Source organism: Mastomys coucha, unplaced genomic scaffold, assembly GCF_008632895.1.
Source record: "Mastomys coucha isolate ucsf_1 unplaced genomic scaffold, UCSF_Mcou_1 pScaffold15, whole genome shotgun sequence".
NCBI classification, from domain to species: domain Eukaryota; kingdom Metazoa; phylum Chordata; class Mammalia; order Rodentia; family Muridae; genus Mastomys; species Mastomys coucha.
In genome coordinates this window covers 42,416,979-42,432,960 of record NW_022196897.1, presented here as the reverse complement: position 1 = coordinate 42,432,960, position 15,982 = coordinate 42,416,979, and the positions used below count along the sequence as shown (strand labels likewise).

Sequence of the window (15,982 nt, the reverse complement as noted above, 5' to 3'; positions counted from 1 at the left end):
AAACAGAACCTCAAGACAGAAAGGAATGTGATGAAGATTATTTAGTAAGAGATGAAGATAATTTGGTAAAAGATTTATCTAATTGTGCAAAAAAATGATTTTTAACTCTGTGGTTTTTTTTTTTTGTGGTGTTCTTGACTTCTCCGGCTGCTACAATTCTTCCTCCACCTCCTCTAAATCTTCTGTAGAATTCCCCAAACTCTGCCTAATGTTTGTCTGTGCATCTCTGCATCTGTTTTCATCATTTGCTGGGTGAAACCTCTCTGATGATAAACAGGCTAGGCACCAATCTATGAGTATAGTAGAATATCATTAGAAATCATTTCATTTACTTTTATTTGCTAGTCATGTTTGGTTCTATACTAGGTTTCTCTTGGCTATACAAGTGTCTTGGCCATCTAGTGTCTAATATCAAGGGTAGTCTCCCTCTCATGGATACATGTTAAGCTAGAACAATCATTGGTTGATTACTCCCACAATTTCTGTGTCATCTTTACCCTAGAACACTTTGTGGGCACAACAAATTGTATGTCAAACATTTTGTGGCTGAGTGGGTGTTTCAATTCCTGCACAGAAAGTCTTGTCTAGTTAGAGAAGATGGCCTGTTCAGGTTGTGTATCCCCCATTGCTAGGAGTCTTAGCTAGGGTGATCTGGTCTCATAGGTTCCCACAGAAACAGATCTGACAACCAGGGAGCCTAGATGACACTGACCTATACATTCTGCATGTATGTTCCACTTGCATAGCTTAGTCTTCCTGTGGAATTCTTAATGGTGAGCAAGGACTTACTCTGACTGCTCTGCCTGTTCCTGAGACTCTACCTCACTCTGTTCTTCCATTTAGTCCTAATATGAAAGGAGGTGCCTAGTCCTACTGCAACTTGGTATGCCATGCTTGGTGGGTATCTATGAAATGTCTGCCCTTTTCTGAAGAGATAAGGAGGAGTGGATGGTGGGGGTGAGGAGGTGGGGAGTAAAAATTTTAAAGAAAAAAAGAATCAGTGCAAACTTTAGGAATTTTATATTTGGAATTTAATCTTTTAAAAATAATTTTAAAACATAAAAAAATTTTAATTTAATGAAGTGTTAAAGCAAAATGTAACAGTTAAACTCAAAAGAAGTAGAATTCAATTAAAAATGAACTTCAATGAAGAAAATAATGAAATAAAAGCAAACATAAGATGGATGACAAATCTAAAACTTGTCTCCTTTATGACATAAGTAAAATTTATATACATAATAAAACTATGAAAGAAGAGATGGACCAATATTTATTCTAGGAAAAAAATATTACTCAAGATTTCTCACCATTTATATTACAACATTGTTTTGAAAGAATATTTTATCAAGCCTCATCTTTCCTTGAAGACACTGCATTTTAACAGAAAGAATGCTTGCATATTGAAAGTATTTTTTCTTCTTCATTTAAGAAATTACCAGGTCCTGGTAAACTACCTGATCTTGAACCATTGCTTCACAAATACTTTAGATTCATCTCACCGTGTTCTTCAAAACACTGCTACTTATGCCTGCTGTTGCTTTATCATAGGCCAGGCACAGTCACAACTTTGGCATGTTCTTCTATAGCTTAGCACTGCCAACCCTGATGGTTGAAAGCAACTCGAGCAACTGAGATTAAGTCTACATTATACAAATGAATGCAATTGGTCCATACAATATAGATGGTGTGCCCATTTTATATTATCTGAATATAAAACTTTATATTAATGGTCAGGTGAAGCACACCTTTAATTTCAGTACTCAAGAGTCTGGAAGAACACCATGAGTACATTTATTACCCTTAAGCTCCTTGTGTCTTAAAAGAATTTTGTTACCTAGAATGACATTTAAACAGAAAGTTCACCTAGTAGAGGTTGGATAGGACAGTGGTAGCAAGTTCAAGGGTGTGTGTGTGTGTGTTTCTTTCTGTGTGTATCTGGGTGTGTGTCTATAGCTATACATGCATGTGTGTGTAAATGTATGTACTTGTGTATATATGTATGTATTGTGAAAGTTTAGGAATATGTATATTGCTTTTGTGTGTGTGTGTTTCTGTAAGTGATTCTACATTATAAGCATTAGCAATCCATTTCCAATCTCTCCTATTCACAATTATACCATTTGATAATCTTCAATTCTCATTAATTCAAACATTTTATAATGTACAATTATAAAAGCATTCATGTAGTGAAGAGTAGATTATGCATGATAAGCTATTGTTAAAAAATGACAGACAAGTAAACATTTATAAATTATCATTAAAATATAATAATTCTCATGACATTCATCTTACCACAAAGTGGTGAGTGGTAAACTCAAGGACAATAACCTCTTGAGTATAATATACAAAAAAGCAAATATTAAGCTATCAAGAGAGTAATTTATTCAAACCCTATTGAATCCACACCAGATTGTACACACATGACTATACAAGCTCCCTCTACATACAGAAACAGTCATTTCTCTTTCCCAAAGCAAGCCATAGAAACCAGATTCCATCCTCTAACAAACCATAAAGCTTCAGTATAGTTTTATAAACCTCCCCTAATTTTTTCTTTTGGAATTAATAATGTGGCCTTAATTTTTACCTATAGTGCAAAAAATCCTTAGATATAAGTGCTTACTGTTTAAGCATTTATTTAAGATGGAAATATTTTAAGTACTTTGCAATCTTTATGATATCTAATCCTCATAAAATTTTCTAAAGTGCATTAAATTATCTTCATAATAAACATACGATAACAGCATTTCAAATAGAGAAGAAATTATTTAAAGTGATATACATTTATTATGATATATATTATGTAAATATTGAAATTTAATATACTTTGAAATGATATATAAAATTCATTAAAATATATATAGAAATGACTAAAATAAAAATTCACATCCAATAATTTTATCTTTTTTAAGTTCTTAAATAATTAAATAAGTAACACATAATCAAGTAAAAAAACTCAAACCAGTGACTGGCCTACAGTTCAAAACAATTACAAAGAAGAGAAAGAAAATATATTGAAAATGATTTTAAAACCACTTTTCAGTCAAAACACAGATGAAATCAAAAGTTTATAAGAGAAGTAAACCAGTGTCTGGGAGGTAGCTTACATAGTAAAGTGTTTTCCACACAGGGAGGGGATTGAATTCAGTCCCAACACTCACATACTAAACTAGAAATGGTGGTCCTGTGATTCTTGTTTTCCCAGAACTGGACTAGTCTTTTAAGTACTATTGCTGTGGCTTGCAGAGTATCCAGTCTAGTCTGCTTGATCATTTACATGCTAACGAGAGACCTTATAACAACATAAGTGTCACTTGAGGAATGATACCCAGCATTTATATCTGACCTAATGTACGCTTGCACCTACACAATAGTATACACACATGACTATACATGTTCCCTCTCCATACAGAAACAGTAACTTCTTTTCCCCAAAGTAAGCTACAGAAAAGAGATTCCATCCTCCTTAAAAAAGCCACAAAGACTCAATATAGTATTATTAACTTGCCCTAATTTTCTGTCTAGGAGTCAATAATAAAAGAGATTTTCCAATCAACCTCCCCTATTAGCAGAACTCAAGATACTCATTTCACAGTCCTTCCTGCCTTGTGCTTACGTTGAGGGAACTGCTGTAAAGAGAGGCTGAGAGGAATATCACAGAAATCTGGCTATGCTTTCTCACTGATTCTGTTAATATGGAGTCACCCATTCTTTTCCAATCACAGTTTTACATGACTGTCTATAAGTCTTCAAATGGATAGAAAAGCCTAGGCCTTTCAGTCTTCAATCTGAAAGCCTTTGTGTTTTATAAACTGGTTGCACTATTTACTTTTAATTGATGTAATAAGATGCCATGACTCAACAAGTTTGTGGAGGAAACAGTTTATTTCATTTATGTATTACAGTCCATCATCAATAACAACAAGGCAGTAACCTATAAAGATAGGAAATAGAACAGTATGAAAGAACATTGTTATTTTTTGACCCACATGACTTAGTCATCTTGCATTTCTATACAACCCAAGACCACCTTCTCAAGGCTGGCACCATCTACAGTGGGCTGTGCCCACTCGCATCAATCCCTAATAAGAATGTTTGCAAAGATCTGACCAACCTGATGAAGTGGAATTCCTCAAATGAGGGTCCATCTTTCTTAGTGATTCTGATTTATCTTATGCTAACAAATCTACTGTCTTAATTAGGGTTTTGTGGGGTGGTAGGCTGTGACAGACAGCCTGGTTTCTGGTTGAGCTAGGTTGGAAACCCTAGTGACCCAGAAGGGGATAATCTTTCCAGGATCTGTAGGAGTTTTGCCATGCTCCTAGACACCAGGCTCCTGACATGAAGGTGCAGCTCTACACTCCTTAAGTCTGTGGCCATCAATCACATAAGGGAAACTCTGCAAGCCCCTCCACAGGTAGAATATGTGACCATGGGTCACATAGCCTCAAGACAGATCTCCATTTTAATGAGATACCTAAAGGCCTAACGGGTGTAGCCAACTCCCCTTCCCAGACACTGTTCCCAGAAAAGGTACTTAACCTCAGGCCCACCCTGAGAAAGGGGGGTATGGTCAACATCACCATTCTCCACCATGACAATAAATGCCTTAAAAGTATGAACTGTCTCTGTTCATCGGGATTCACTGTGGGGAGCAAAGGAGCAGGACTTTGTCTAAAGAGCCAGCCACTTATTCTCCCGCAAAAACAAACAAACAAACAAAAACAAAAACAAAAAACAAAAAACTCTCAGTGCTCCTAGCCAGTCTCCACTAAGCCAAGCAAGAGGCTGAGCAAGCCAAGGACTCTCCTCCCTGAGGGACACAGCCAGAGCTCACATCTCTCTTTCTCCTTTGGCTCCAGGCTAGATCCAGCCAGTGGGCCCCCACTCCATTCTCAGCTCTTCCTCAGCCACAAGTGGCATGTGCAGTGCACAGGAGTCTGAAAATCTGATGACTCCGGCAGTCCCCGGGGACCTCAGACTCAGACTGCACTCCCCGACTCCCTGAGCGGGGGTCCAGCGGCTTCTCATAGACCAACACCTGCTCAGCACCAGCATGGGGTCTGAAGAGTCAAAACTCCCGCATCTCCCACCTCCCCAAGTGGCCTGAGCTCTGGGGCTGACTTCAGACACTATTTTAACCCATAGAGTTTTACTGCTGTGAATAGACACCATGACCAAGGCAAGTCCTATAAATGATAACATTTATTTGTGGCTGGCTTACAGGTTCAGAGGTTCAATTCATTATCATCAAAGTGAGAGCATGCCAACATCTAGGCAGGCATGGTTCAGGAGGAACTGAGAATTCTACATCTTCATCTGAAGGTTTCTAGTAGAAGAATCCCTTGAAGGAAGCTAGGATGAGGGTCTTAAAGCTCACGCCCACAGAGACACACCATCTCCACAAGGTCATACCTACTCCAACAAGGCCATATTTCTAATAGTGCCACTCCCTGGGCTAAGCATATAAAAACCATCATAACTACCGACACACTAGATAATCAAATTACTTCCATTTATCTTTTCCTGACCTGTATTTTGTTAGGAAAGGAGAGGGAGAAGGACCACTCTATCTCCCATATACACTCTCACATTCACAAGTTGTTCCATGTTTGACTGTTGTCTGAAAGGTGGACACTAGAAACTGTATGTGGTAGGTGGATACAAGAATATAATTTCTTGAAATTACTTAACATTCAAAGACTCTGGAATTCTTGCTGGATTTCATAACTCGGTTAATAATACACCTTGAGGTCATGAGATAGTCTGGTCTCCTGGTGTGTCCTCTGCTTATATGTTTAACCTGCCTTTAAGAGACCAATATAACAAATATCATTACATGTCTTGAATTTTCAAAGTAATTGTTTTCTATAGCCTAAAAGAATGCATAGTTTTAAATTTAAATTACGTATCCCTACAGGTCCTTAACTGAGCATAATATAGGCATGCATGAGTAGCTAACAGGTTTCATAAACAAACTTACACAGCAAGTATCTATCTTAAATGTTGAAACAAATGATGGATGTAGACTGATACTATATGCTTGAAGTATTATTTACTATTCTTAGTCAGAGTTAATAAAGTAACTGAACCCCTTGTGGTACTCTGTTAAAGACTTCTATAAAGAATTCTTTCTGATGTGATAGTGTTCTGTGATATTCAATAAACATAGAGTGAATTCTTTGTTAGGGCCATTCAGATTCAGGGTTAAACATAAGGGAGGCACAGATAAACAGCCGTAGGGTCACAATCAGATTCATAGGTATATCAGCCTGGTAACCACAAACTCCAGACAAACAGACGATACAGGGAGAGAAGTAGAGAATCCACACTTGAGCTTGCTCTTGGACAAATTAGTCCAATGGAAAATGTTGAGTTTTCTTTCTGTAATATGACACACGACACCAACATATATTGGTGCCTCTGCAATTATCTTTAGCATTTAACCAACACAGGGTAGGCTGTGAAAACTTCTTTAGAGGACATCTTGATGATACTCTGTAACACTGAAAACTCCCCTAATTTCTAATTAGCTCAGACGTTCTGATCTGTGTAATCATTCTCAGACTCTCCTGAGAAAACTTTGGTTCTTGCTAAATGACATATACTTCCATTTACAATTAAATAGCTGTTCATTTTCTTAGCTAGTTTTTGATGGCTGTAATAAAGTCCAATGACCTAAGGAACTTACAGAATAGTGTATTGGAGTTTACAGTCCATGACCATAATGACTGGGAGGAAGACAGCAGGCAGGCATGGTGTTGGCCCAGTACCTGAGAATTTATATCTGGTCTATAGCCATGAGTCAAAGAGAGAGGGGGTACAGGGAGGAGGAAAGAGAAGAAGAGGAAGAGGGAGAGAGGAGAAGGAGGAGGGGAGAGGGGAAGGAAGAGAGAGCTCACTGGGAATGATGTGGATTTTTGAAGCCTCAATGCCCACCCCTACAATGATACATCTCCACCAACGCCACACTGTTACATCCACTAAGGACTAAGCATTCAAATATTTGAGCCTATGGGGAGTCCATTATCATATAAATCACCACATAAGTTACTTCTTATTGTCTGCCTTTCAGACTTTTTTTTTCTGAACTTGGGCCTTTATTTTTATTTTTTATTTTTTTATTAGATGTTTTCTTATTTACAATATCTCCTTTCCCAGCTTCCCCTCTAAAAATAAAACAAAACAAAACAAAAAGCAAAAAAAAAAAAGAAAAAGAAAAAGAAAAGAAAAGAAGAAAATAAAATAAAACAATCCCCTGTTCCCTCCCCTACCCCCCTGCTTACCACCCCACCCTCTCCCTCTCCTGCTTACTGGCCCTGGCATTCCCCTACACTGGGGCATAGAACCTTCACAGGGCCAAGGTCCTCTCCTCCCATTGATGACCGGCTTGGCCATCTTCTGCTGTACACATGCTGCTGGAGCCATGAGTTTCCACACCCCCCCCCATGTGTATGTACTCTTTATTGGAGTTTTAGGAGCTAGAGAAAGGACCCAAGGAGCTGAAGGGTTTGCAGTCCCTTAGGAGGGACAACAATATGAACTAACTAGTACCCTCAGAGCTCCGAGGGACTAAAACTCCAGCCAGAGAGTACAGACTCAGCTTTCTAAATATGGGGGGATTCTAGTAGGTAGCTAGCAATGATTTTGCTCTATTTAAGTGTTAACTTGCTTCATATCTTTCTTGTGAAACTGAATTTGCATTATCTAAGAACTCCTGTAGAATACTGTTACTGTTGAAGTTTTTAAGCCATAATTTCAATTAATGGGCAAGACTTGCTCTATGGTATATAACTTCTTATTTTCTTCTTTACTCTTTTCATTTTGGGGGAAAGGATTCTTATAAGAGTAGAGAATAACTACTTGTTTAACTTGAAACTAAACTAGCATAAAAAGAAGGCTGCAAAAGCCAGAAATAATTTGAATTCCAAACACACATATGACCTTTCTGTATCACAAGCTTCATGTCTTCAAATGTTCATGAAACATCTGAACACTGCAAGGTTTAATGACTTCCTAAAGTGGCAACTACAATGAATTTTTAAAGCCAGAAGGGTTTTGTGCTCACTTGGTAAATTTTTAGGATGTGTTCAGAAGCATGTTCATGGAGATCAGTTCAGTGAGGACCTTTGCTTTATAAAATGGGAAAGGCTACCGAGAGAAATTTAATAAGGGATTTTAATTGAAGGTGCAAATGCTGATGCACTCAAAATAACTTGCTATTTTTATTGTTCTCATTGTCTTTGTAACTGTGTCTCATTCTGTACACCAAATGCAGTCAACACTACCTTCACCCTCCTAGAAATCTTCTTGTTTTACCCTCCCACACACCAAATCATTTGCTTTAGATTTGCTTTGTAGACAACTTTTGGGCCCTTCTCTTTGAGCTTCCTCCTTTAAGGAAGGCCGCCATAGCTGCAAGCTGTGCAATTATCCATCTCTGCTTCTGCTTCAATCTTTTTCTTCTTATTAAGCTAGGAAAATCTTAAGCCCCTCTAGGCACCTGCATCTATTAACAGGAAGAGGAGATTAGCTGTCAGTGTTGCACAGACTCATGATTAGTGGACTCCTGGCAGAGTTCTCTTTTATTTCCTCTGTTTTAGTAACAAGAAAGCCATAGGAAAACTTCATGGGAACACCCCAGAGTCACTGAAGCAGGACTCTGATCTGCTGCAGATGGGTCATTAGTACTGAGTCTTGAACTGTCATTCAGAAATTCCAGAGAAAATATTTATATCAATCTAAGACAGATTTTAAAGGAAAACATTGGGTTATGTGGTCTTTGAAGGGAATCCATGTAATTAATAAGAAACAAGAGCATGTGAGGAGTATGCCAGGCTTTCCCTACTTCTAATGGAAATTATTATGTGCCCTAGAATCCCAGAGTCAAAACTGAGTATTTGTATTAAATCTATTACTTTAAAAGGTATGATATTTTTCCTGAATAATAGAGAAATGGTAAGCAAATAGCCTGGATAGAATTACCAGAGAAAGCTATTCATAAAATATTAAATATGTATGTATTCTAAACATTCCAAAATAGTTTGATTTTTATTATAATTATAGGGAACAGAATGAAAATTCACTATAATATTTTTAATTACCAAGTTTATTTTAAAACACTGGCTTTCTCAAGGCATATCATTCATTTTGATTTAGTCTTCTCCCAAAAAAACAGACAATTTAAAATTATTTCTATGTATTTTGTAAATGCAAAACACAAAGAGCTAATATGTAGCTTAATACAGTGATCTTAGACAGCAGTGCCTGGATTGGTGACTTGAAGTTTGCCTGAAGAATTGTCAGTTCATGGCAGACCATACTATAGCTGAAATGAATCAAAAACTCTTGGAAAAGAAAAAATATCCATGTTTTATGAGTCTTCCAGTGATCTCGATGCACAGTAAAATTTAACAATCATTTGCTCTGCCACTAAGAATATTATGTCTGAAGAATTCACTCGCTGTTTGAATTTGGATCCACTTCTCAGGTAACCTGAGTTTCTCTGATCAACAGCGAATATTGTAAGTGAGGAGGCAGAAAGATTGTAAGGGCCAGGGAATCAGGGAGTTTGTGGTGAGACTACATATCCTAGTGATCTCAGAAACTGCATCCATACACTCTAACAGTGTGACTGCATAAACTTAAGCTGAGTAAAGACAACAATAGACATGTCAGCATGGATGGGGAGAAAAGGTCTCAATCCTACACAAAGAAGTTTCAGCAACGAAGGAATGATGATACTCAGAGAAACTATAATTTTTAGGACAAATATATCAACTCCTTATCCAATACTAAGTGGTCAGCCCTGAAAACATGCATATAAGACATTATATAGTTGATGCAGGTTATATTTAAGTATATGTATGTATATACATATATATATATATACACACACAAATATGTGTACATATACACATGTATTATATATGTATTATATATGCATTATATGTGTTTAAACTTACATAATAGTATGTGTGTTTACATATTTATTTACATACATATATATGTGTGTGTATGTGTGCATACATATATATTCTGACTAAAACTGTTACTGAGCCTCTACTCTCACATCTAACTATATATGCATATGTATACATATATTATGTGTATATATGCATATAATATCAATGAAAAACAGAACATGAATTTGAAAGAGAGCAAGAATTATATTAGGGGAGTTGAAGTGGGAAAGGGGAAAAAAGAAATTATGTGAGTTTATAATAATCTCAAAAACAAAGAAAAAATTAAAGATTTGTCAATTAGTTAATGTTAAGTGTCCCCTCTCCTTGGCATTTCAATTCTTCATTTGTATAAGCTGTATGCTATCTCCCCACTAGATCTCTTCACTTAAAATAATTTGACATATTTATCCTACTTGATTACAGCTACGAAACTTGTTTTTTTCTTTCATCTTTTAAAATGACTCACAATTATTTTCAATAGAAAATTGGATTCTATGTAGGATAATTGGACCTGAGGTTGATAGGCACATGGGTTTGCATCACTCCTTATTGAAGGTAGGTTATGTCAAATGTTTGTGACAAGCTTTAAATTTCTTACTAATAGCATCTTTATTCTTACTTCTCCTCTAGTCCTGGGCTTTCCTGAAAACTCCTATCTAGATAAAATATGTATCCACACCTGTTGCCGAAATGGCCATATACTATGACTGCAGTGCATTTCAGTGCACTTGTAAGGCATGGAAGAAAAGAAGTAATTTTTGATTAAATCTGCTTTATTGAGGCTGTGCCCCTATAATGTGACCTTTTTAGTTTTCTCTTTCACCGTTCACTCACTGCACTGAGGAAGCATGTAAACTAATGCATATTTAAAGAAATGATATTGCCAAATAGAGAATGAATTGCCTCATTTCAAAACAGACTTCTCTCCCACAAGCTGCTAGAGGATCCACCTAGGCTCTTCATCATAAGAATCTAATGTGATCCCTACAGGTAAAACCCTCACACAAGCAGTTGTCTTGTTGCATGTAATTTTATAAAAAGCACATTCTCCTGCTAGGCTCTGAAACTAGTAGTCTGTTGTATATTCAGCCCCAGCTGCTAACTAAAGCTTTTCCGAGATCCCAGTTGTGCTGCAAGAACCGGCCCACTGTTGCTGGCTAGTTTCTTTCCTAAACCGCTGCCTATTCTTCAGGCTGGCTTTGCTAAGCTTTTCAACAACTTTCTCTCCGGAGAATGCCTGGAGCTAACACTCGTTTTCCCTTGTTCCACAGACCATCCACCCATGTGGCTACTAGCTCTGCCGACCGAACACCAATGAGTGCCATGCAGCTAATAAACTCTGTCTCTTGCTCACATGAATCATCACGAATGGAAAACACCAGATCATCTTAACATTTAAAATCCGCCAGACATCGCAACGGCTGGGCTGGAAATCTCTTGTTCTACGCTCATCTGTTATCCTAGGTTGTAATTCTTCCAGTGGCGGAGGCTGCCACTGGGTCTATCCTGAACTAATCGGAATACATGGTGCCTGTCTCCTCTCCCCTGCTTGGCCGAAGAGCCATTCTTTTTCTATCGTGTCCTCCTCGTCCTCTCTGGGACCCGGAAAATCTGCCCCCAGTCTTTGCCTAGTGATTAGCTTCTGCAGTCTTTATATAGTTAGTCAAACAATTAGGGTAACTCCCTCTACATTGTCTCACCAAGAGAGTCTCACTTTACTACCATTACCATGACCACTAGTACTACGAGTGGTACCACTACTAGTAGTGGACATGATAGTGGTAGTAGCACTGCTACTGCTAATAATATATCGATATTATTATTTAAAGGTTCTTACAAACTTGTGGCTTAAAAATTAGTATATTAGAGGCTGGAGTGGCGTCTCAGTGGTTAAGTATTTGCAACCCTTACAGAGTATTCAAGTTTAGTTACAAGTACCAAGGCTGGGTAGCTCAAAACCACCTCTACCTCTCAGTCTGGGGAGCCCTATGCCTCTGGCCTCCTTGAACGCTTGTGCTCATGCACACACAAACCTACATGCCTAACTAAAACCAGGCACGCATACCCTTAATTAAAAATAAAATATTTGAGACATGGAAGGACCAACAGATCTGGGGGAAGTTTTCACTGAAATAATAGTTACAGTTCCTAAAGGGATGATTATGCAAAGCCATCAAGCAGGGGTGAGGGTAATAATACAAGTGTTGTGATCAGGCTCTGCCCTATTCTGTTGGGGCTAATATTAATATTAGTTGGGGGTTTCTACTCTGCTTTTGATCATTCAATTCCCATGTAAAAGATAAAAACCTTACATTTATAATAAGTCCTAACAGCATTAGAGCTAGGCAGATATCAACTCTTTATGGCTATTTTGTCTACTTCCTTGTCAATAACCCTGAATTATAATTTGCTATGTTTTGCCTAAGCTGCTCTTACTCTAATTGACCAGGTCGAATTGCCATGTTTTTATTATTCACTACCCCATGGCATCTTCTTCTGTCTCTTCCCTTCTCTTCTTCTCTCATGATTCTGCTTGGACACAAAGCTCCAGATCCAAAACTCTTCCTAATCTCTCTTCTACCCAGCTATAAGCTGTAGGTATCTTTATTCAACCAATAGTTTTAAATTAAGGAGTAAGATTATATAGCATCACTTGACATACATGAGCATGTCCTTGTCCCTGGGGGCAACAAGACCTTGGGGACCAGGATATAGCATTACAGTACATAACAGACCAACTTCAACACTAACCTAAGTTACAGCATATTACATAAGACATTGTGTTTTAGAATGTTCATTGCACTAGAAGACTCCATTTTACAAACATTTTTTTTTAAACTTCATTTTGAGGTAGAAATATAATTCCAGCCTATGGTAGGCCCAAAAACTGCATTGTCAGGCATGACACATTCAGCATAGGCTGATAAATGCCTGAAAAGATAAGAGGAGACACCTTTTCCTTTGATTTGAAATAGTTATAAATGAAAGCAGTGGTTCTCAACATTTCTAATGCTGTGACCCTTTAATACTGATCCTCATGTTGTGGTGACCAGCAACCATAAAATTATTTTTGTTGCTGGGCGGTGGTGGCGCATGCCTTTAATCCCAGCACTTGGGAGGCAGAGGCAGGCAGATTTCTGAGTTTGAGGCCAGCCTGGTCTACAAAGTGAGTTCCAGGACAGTCAGGGCTACTCAGAGAAACCCTGTCTCGAAAAACCAAAAAAAAAAAAAAATTATTTTTGTTGCTACTTCATAACTGTAATTTTGCTATCATTATGGAATTTAATGTAAATATCTGGTATGCAGTATATCCCAAAGGGGTTTTTACCCATAGGTTGAGAATCCCTGTAGTAGGGACACATGAGTGTATTAAAATCATATCAAGAACAAACAAATTCAACAATTTATCAGACACACTTTAAGAGAGGAAAGAATGTAAAGAAATTTTAATCCAGCAAGGAATCATGTCCAAAGACCTAGGTCTGTGTGATCTGGCCAGAATGAAGACATGCCACACACCTTTAATCCATCTGGCTGGCATAGAGATATGTCCTTAGCATGCTCCTATCAAGTAAAATTAGTTTTTAGAAGAAACTATTCATGTTTAAAGGTGACATACACTTGATGGACAGAAAAAGTGACTAATTAGAGAAGGATTTGACAGAATAAGTAAGAGATAGGATATGCTCAGCTCTCATAAGAACAGCAAAGGAAGGATAGACTGTTTAAGAGCAGCACAGAGAATCAGTCCAGAGAGTATAGGGCAATGGAGTTGAGTTCATTTCTGAGTCCACAAAGTTCAGTGCAGGTCAGCAGAGGCAATAGAAGACAGAAAATAAGAAAGAGCCAGAAGATTAGAACAACCTCTCAGAGTTAGTTAAAGGCCAAGCAGAGCAATTCAGTAAGAAGCTGAAAGAAGCCAGATTGAATTAGTCAGCTTAAGGAAGAGTTTGAGCCAGAAGAACTGAGTTGAACCAGCCAGCGAATGTCTACAAAGAATCAGAAAGAATGAGCTTTATGAGTACTAAGCTTCCAAGATGACAATTACATCAGACAATTACAAAAGTTACTTTTACAAAAAACTAGTAATCTCTCATTTGGACATGATGAAGTGATAGGCACATAACATTGAAATGATATGGCTCCAAAAGGACAGGCCTCTGTGACTCAGCTTGACTCACTGATTTTGACACAGCCTTCTCAACTGTCTCAGCATCCTCCTGCTCATCCCTCAAGGCCTGACCTGCCATTTCCTGCTCCTGACTTGCTTAAGTGTATTACCCTGTAAGTTCTGCATCTTTCCTCTCAAATCTGACCAGCAGCTAGGTCCTTATTCAATCCCAACATAACTCTCTCCCAGCAATGGTGTGGCTAGTTACCTTTTCTATGCAGGCTATTTTCAGCCCACCTCTAAAACTTTGAATTCTTCTACAGCCTCTTAAAATGGTAGTTATTCTATAACTCATTGTCTTAGTCAGGGTTTCTATTCCTGCACAAACATCATGACCAAGAAGCAAGTTGGGGAGGAAAGGATTTATTCAGCATACTTCCACATTGCTGTTTATCACTAAAGGAAGTCAGGACTGGAACTCAAGCAGGTCAGGAAGCAGGAGCTGATACAAATGTCATGGAGGGGATGTTCCTTACTGGCTTGCTTCTCCTGGCTTGCTCAGCCTGCTTTCTTATAGAACCCAAGACTTCCAGCCCAGAGATGGCACCACCCACAAGTGGCCCTACCCCCTTGATCACTAATTGAGAAAATGCCCCACAGCTGGACCTCATGGAGGCATTTCCCCAACTGAAGCTCCCTTCACTGTGATAACTCCAGCCTGTGTCAAGTTGACACACAAAGTCAGCCAGTACACTCATATATATCTATATGGAGGATATATATATGTATATATATATATATGTATATATATATATATATATACATATATATATATCCTCAAACTAACTCTGGGAGGTTGTTCTAATCTGGCTCCTTCTTATTTATACATGAGATATATTTCCCATACATAGGTGATATGATAGTTGACTAATAATTTAGCCTGGAATAAATAATTTGCATTAACCTCAGCCAAGATGCTAAAGTGAGTGGATTTTGTGACAAATTTCTATTATTGTAACTGCTAGCTAGTCCTGTAAATTGCTTTTGAGTACATTCTAAGATTGTAGAAAGACACAAACAGGTTTGATGAAATTTATGATATAATGCGCTCATGTCAGCAAGGAAGCACAATGGTTATATAAAGGAATATGGATGGAATAAGTTGAGAACAAGCTTTAAATTTTGTTTCTTTGGAAAACAAAGAAGTGGGAGAATGAAAGAACAAGTAATTTCCTGGTCAACTAGTGTGACTCATCTCAGTAGCCCTGATGCTGATGTACTATCTCAGAGTGTGAGTGTGGGTGTGCGGTGACTATGGCAGGTGGATAGTGGCCAAGAATATGAGCTCAGCATTGAAGGTGTTTAGGCTACAGGCTCTAGATCAATAAGTTTGCAATAAAAACAGTGCTAGGGTGATGTATTGACTATAGTGAGGACCTGACTAACCATGAGAGAAAAAAAATGTCTCTAGGGTCAATCAAGCTCCAGCTCTTAGTCTCTCAAAACAGATAATAAAGAGTTTACTTTATTTCATGATCTAGATTATCCAGGTAGGCAAATCTCAGCTGTTAGTGTCTTTAAATATCACTCTGGGTAGCATGGAGATGGTTTTACCTGTGGACACTGGTTTGCCAAATGTTGAATAGTATTCATATTATTCAATATTTTTCTGATACAAATGTATAATATTTTCTTTTTTATTTTTATTTTTTATTAGATGCTTTCTTTATTTACAATATCTCCTTTCCCAGGTTCCCCTCCAAAAGAAAAAAGAAAAAGAAAATAAAATAAGAAAAAATAAATAAAAAAAAAAAAAAAACTAAAACAATCCCCTGTTCCCTTCCCCCTCCCCCTGCTCACCATCCCACTCTCTCCTACTTCCTGGCCCTGGCATTCCCCTACACTG

At 37.8% G+C, this 15,982-nt stretch overlaps 1 pseudogene; it reads right to left on the bottom strand.

Moving 5' to 3' along the window:
• The window catches only part of LOC116091645, a 33,982-nt pseudogene extending 19,767 nt beyond the window's left edge, over positions 1–14,215 (bottom strand).
• Positions 14,216–15,982: the final 1,767 nt, after the last annotated feature.